Source organism: Tachysurus vachellii, chromosome 1 (genome assembly GCF_030014155.1).
Source record: "Tachysurus vachellii isolate PV-2020 chromosome 1, HZAU_Pvac_v1, whole genome shotgun sequence".
In the NCBI taxonomy this organism is placed as follows: Eukaryota; Metazoa; Chordata; class Actinopteri; order Siluriformes; family Bagridae; genus Tachysurus; species Tachysurus vachellii.
The window spans coordinates 37830311-37836310 of NC_083460.1; the positions used below are offsets into that span (position 1 = coordinate 37830311).

Below are 6000 nucleotides of genomic sequence, written 5' to 3' on the forward strand. Positions count from 1 at the left end.
AGGATTTAAGTGAAATTCTTTCTTCGCATATCCCAAGTCTGGAGGTCGGAGCTCAGTCAGCCATTATGCAGCACCCCTCTGAGCAGTGTGGATTAAGGGCCTTGCTCAAGGGTCCAGCAGTGGCAGCTTGGCTATGCTGGGGCTTGAACCCTGATCCTCTAATCAACAACCCATCACCTTAACCGCTTGAAGCATCACTGCCCCACATTTTGAATGAACTGTTACAATAGCAACGATAAAACAAGTGCATTAATATAGCCAAACCTTTGATTTGCCTTGTAGCTGAAACTTTTGTCTGAGCTGCTGGTAAAAAATTGGTTCAAAATCATTCCGACCAATCAGGATCGAGAACTCGGTTATACTTTGAAATTCAATCAGCTTCTTATTGCCAAGAGTAACAACGGAGTCACGATCGATTCTCAGAAAATTACGTGAGTTTATTTATCAGGATATCCGTGATCTCTGGTCATATCTCCATAGTAGTTTTCAGCAGGAGCTCATGCTTGTGTCTGTGGTGAACTGCGCTGATGGCAGGATACTGGGGTGGAACAAAAGCCTCTTTGTTTCCGACATGCCTAAAAGAGGACTCAAAGGCCATTGAGCTTTCGAGAGAAGGGTATACCGAGTGGTTCCAGAGGCCAAACACTGAGCTCTTTGACATCTGTGGCTGCTCCATGGATAATAAGTAGATACGGAAAAAACAGTGGGTATGGAGAATACAGTAGTGGACTCTAATTTGCCTTCGAGCTGCACAAGACATGAGACACACCAGATGCTCTGTGGAATAACTTTAGAGGACGAGAGTCGGGGAATATGATGACAGAATATTGCTAAATCATATGATCTGATATTCAAACTATAAACTATAATAAGTTTCATTGTGAAATAAAAATGTTTTTTTTTAATAAATTTACATATATATTTTATATATAAACAAATATTTGTGTTTTATCAAATGAAATAAATATTTGTTTAATATTTAAATAGTTTAATATTTTTTAGATATTTTTTTAAATAATATTATTATTTTTCTTACAGCTTTTAGAACTGAAACTTATTTGTGTGGACTTTAAAGGTGGGGTCTCTGATGTTTGAAAGTCAATGTTGACATTTGAAATCACCAAAACAAACACGCCCCTAACCCAAATGGGTCCCACCCCTGTATTGATAGCCCCGCCCCCACACATACATACGCAACCCAGGCAACTAATAGAAAGAAATGTGTCTTTATCATAGATGAAGGGAAGAACAATACGATTGCAGATAAACAAACAAGCAAAACTGACACACAAGCATAATCATGTAAAGGACAAAGGCATATATTAGTTCTGTGTAACAAAGCAAAACCAACGTTACTCACTTATCAAGAAGGAAAAAAGCGCCTCGGCGTCTTAAGTAAAGTTGGCCACATATTCACAGATTGGAGTTTCCCGAGTCAATAACTCCGGAGATAAACACTGTTACTACACAAAACACGGTTGTAGCTGCATCTCTACATTACTACGACAGAAAAGAGGTGTTATTTGTGTAGTAACAGTGTTTAGCTCAGGAGTTATTGACTCGGGAAACTCCAATCTGTGAATATGTGACCAACTTCCTGCTCCTTCAGTTCTCTCCAGCGCTGGAAAGCTGATCCTATATTAACACGGTCCAACTTCGTGCCTTATCGTAAACCTTTCTTCGCTTTCTTTCTTTGTTTTTATCCTCCATGACAATGTTACAACCACTTTCTGCTAATGTCACACATGCACACTGAACACGCTCTCCACCCATATTGACAAGACCCGCCCATTTCTGCTCATTGGCTACACGTTTGTTTTGTTTTTTGTTTAGTTTGTCATCCCGACTCAGTTTTCTGAAGCATCAAACAACGGAGACCCTACCTTTAAGTCTTATAATAACTAAACCACTGCTTCCTGTCACAATTGCTAGGAAACTATTTAAAACGTACAAGTCTACACATTCCCAAATAAAATGTCAACGTATTTATAATATTCAAAAACATTTTAGGGAAAAACCTTTTGATGGCATTACATCACTCAGACTTGACAAGTAAAAGTCTACCAGCATGGCATGGCATCTTCACTTGGCAATATTTTCTAACAAAAACATCCAGGATTCATCTAATTGTGTGGAAATCTCCTGTACACAGCACACTTCATGCCACCCCACAAATCTTTAGCTGGATTCAGGTCTGGCTTCTGGTGAGATCATTCAAAAACCATGACCAACTCTTGGTTAAGCCATTACTTACTAGTAGGTACCTGAATGTTTTGTAGTTATTTACGATTCCTTCCACTCCAGATCTTGCTAAAGAAAAACAACTCTAAAACATGATGCTGCCACCACCATGCTTTTTTTTCTCCAAACATACCTTTTGGAATTATTACACCTTTTGAAATTGCTCTCATTAGACTAGAACAGATTTTTTCATATGGTTTGGGGTGATTTAGATGAGCATGGATGTTTTCTTTGAGAAAGGGCTTGTACTTTAACACTCTGGTGTTTATAACAGTTTATAATCACACCCTTCAGTGTCACCCAAATGAGGATGAGGTTCCTTTTTGAGTCTGGTTCCTCTCAAGGGTTCTTCCTCCTCCATCTTCCTCCTCCGTTTTTCCTCACCACAGTCACCTCAGGCTTGTTTATTAGGCATAAATACAAACAAATTTAAATATAAGTCTAATATTAATCTGGATCTTTTTGTACTATATTTCTTATGTCCTCTAAAGCTGCTTTGAGACAATATCCATTGTTAAAAGTGCTATATAAATATAATTTAATTGACTCTAGTCATCCTATCCTACAGACCAGACATGAAGAACATGAGAATATCTCATGCAGAAAACAATCAGTTCTTGTCAGTTATTCCTAAGGCTCCTTTAATGTTTGTTTAGATCTCTTGGCAGTCTAAGATTTTATCTTGTTCTTTTATACACTTTTCACACATCCAGTTTGCTGAGGTGCTCAGTTTTCTCTATTTCTTGATGGTGGCCTGTTTTGAAATTCATTTATACTCAATTCAACTAATTTGTATAGCACATTTAACAATTGACAACGTCTCAAAATAGCTTCACAGTATCGTTGAATCAGAATAAAAATTGTAAAGTTTAAAGTTAAGTTACTATCCCTAATGAGCAAGCTGGAGGCAACAGTGGTAAAAAAAAAGCTCCTTGAGATGATTCACTCCTTGAGAGGAACCAGACTCCGTAGCAAACCTCATCCTAATTTAGGTGACACTGGATATAAATAGTAAATAAATGTAAATAATGTCATTTCTACAGCAGCTCCTTCTCTCTTGATTGATAGTTTTGAACAAGTGAGATATCATGCATGCTTTGTAGGCTCTTCATTGACCATGGCTCCAGCAGCTTGATGAAACCAAGATGTGTAAAAAATCCTACAGAAACAGTTGAAATTTATATTCTTTCAGTGCGTTATAAATACACTTGAACCTGAGATTCGATGCGATTCTGGTTCTTCATTCTGAACACACCACATCCAAAATTTAAAAAAGGGTGTGAACACCAATATAACCTACTTATTCTTTTCTGTTTTTTTCCTAAAAAGTTTCAGATTATTTTTCACTTTCTTTTTATATGTTGTAGTTTCACAAATGGAAAAAAAATGTGTGTGACATAAAGTCTTTTCATTTTTGGAATTTTTTCCCATTTATGGCATTTGGCAGACGCCTTTATCCAGAGCAACTTACATTTATTTATACCTTATTTTATACAACTGAACAATTAAGTATTAAGTTACTTGCTTAAGGGCCCAGCAGTGGCAGCTTGATGGACCTAGGATTCAAACCCTGAACCTACCGAGCAGTAATCCAACACATAAACCACAAAGCTACCACACATCCCATTCTACCATTTTAACAGAGGTGTGTAGACTATATCCTTTATACATAAAAAACACCTACTTAAACAACAGTAGCAAGGAGTGGCTATAAAGACAAGAACTTGACCAAGGTCAGGAATTACTTTGAACTGAAAGGTTACACTAGAAAAAAACTGAACATACAAGTTTAATAAAGCTGAGTGGAATTTCCTGCTATTCCATTTCACCTATCATTATTATTATCATTATTATTATTATTATTATTATTATTTGAAGTATCTATCACTAAGGAAAAAATGTACTCGTACGTGACCTACTTTACCGTCGAACTCACCAGAAAATGAAAGCATTATTCTTAGTAGCAAAATTTCCACCACTCAATACCTTCAGTAATTCATAATCCATATAGACACAACTGCTAATCAAACTCGACTACGGCATACGAGACTAAATGTTGGATTTGGGTCCAATTTAAGCGAAGTATCCGGTTTCAACGATACTTTTTCCAAATTTCAATAAACACCCATTACCTCAGGAGGTTTGGGTTACTTGGGTGATTGTTGGAGCTTTCATTGTACATGTTTTGAAAAGAACCTGTTTCCATGGAAGATGAGTTTTAAACAACCGATTCTGAAGCAACATGGGAACAACAACTATCTGTTGTATCCATAGTAACCAATTAAAACCTGGCACTGAGTGCTGTTCCAGGAAAATAATCCAGCCTGAAGCTGATTATTGTCCTATAAATTCACATCCACTTATAGCTCAACGATTTGACAATGACTGCTGAGTTTTATTCATTAACAAACATTATGTCATAACTTTTATCCATTAATAGTTACGTTTAATGTAAACAGTTCCAGTTCCTGTTCTTACTTAGCTTCTACCAGATCTAAGCAATCGTACACTTCAATTTCTGTCCAGGAAGTCGTCCATCCCGAATTCCTTTCCCATGGAGAACACAAAGTGCTAACACTGAAGACTCCATCATAAAAATCTCATTTTAGACGGCGTGGAGCATACGACTTAAAAGTCCCTGTGAATGAGCTGTTACTATGGAAACAAGAAAGCGAAAGACAAATCCGTTAACATTAAAGATAGTCTGCGATTAGTTTTACAAAATCACAGACTGACTATAATGAGCTGCTCTTACAGAAAACTAAACAACAATAAGTATCAAGAATTCAACGGCGCAGTGTTTAGCAGCAGATTTTGGTGTGTTCTTCCCTGTTCTTACCCAAGTTACCTGCCATAAGTAGGTCAGTGTCTGCAGGTCTTTTGACTAACACTAATGACAGGTCTTCACCATGTCAGAAGACGACTAGCTGGTTTATTTTTTTTCTCATTTTCATACTTGAAACACGAACTGAATAATATCCACTGTATGATTTCAATAGTGGTATAAAGTATCACTTGACACATTGTGGTCAAGCTGAATATAATGGAATGTATAAGTAAATAATTTGATATTAATAAAAAAATAAAAACCTTTGTATCCTGATCCTGCTGCCTGGATTACTTCACTTGTAAAAAAAAAAAAAAAAAAAAGAAAAAGTTGTAAAAAGCGCTATACAAATAAACTTGAATTGAATTGAATTCAATTCAAGTTTATTTGTATAGCTTTTTACAGTTGACATTGTCTCAAAGCAGCTTTACAGAACAAAAACATAGAACAAAAGGTTATTATAAAGAATAATATAAAGATTAATATAATACAAAATTCAAGATTAATATCAGATATATTGAAATGTGTTTGTATTTATCCCCAATGAGCAAGTCTGAGGTGACACCGGTGACTGTGGTGAGGAAAAACACCTTTGAATGGTAAAGGAAGAAACCTTGAGGGAACCTCATCCTCATATATATTATATATGGTATATACTATATACTGTCATGTTTAAATTGCTTATATTTCTGCAGGTAGCCGTGAACAGGGAACAAATTCATCAACTGACAGAAGATTAAGTGCTACTTCTTTTTCTTATCCATACTATGACATATTTTATTACCATAGATGTGAGTCAAAATACCTTCCACTTCTTTACTAAGCATTGAGGCAAAATAACGTCCTTCTGTTTCTCCGGATTAATCCTGTATCCATGCTCCCAGCTGTCTATGCACTTGGACTTTTATTAAATTTGTGGGTGGTGCTAGATA

The 6000-nt window shown here is 36.2% G+C and overlaps 1 protein-coding gene across 5 annotated transcripts in view; it reads right to left on the reverse strand.

Moving 5' to 3' along the window:
- Window positions 1-6000, reverse strand: part of pacsin3 (protein kinase C and casein kinase substrate in neurons 3) — a 30469-nt gene that overhangs the window by 22791 nt on the left and 1678 nt on the right. The window lies entirely within an intron of this gene.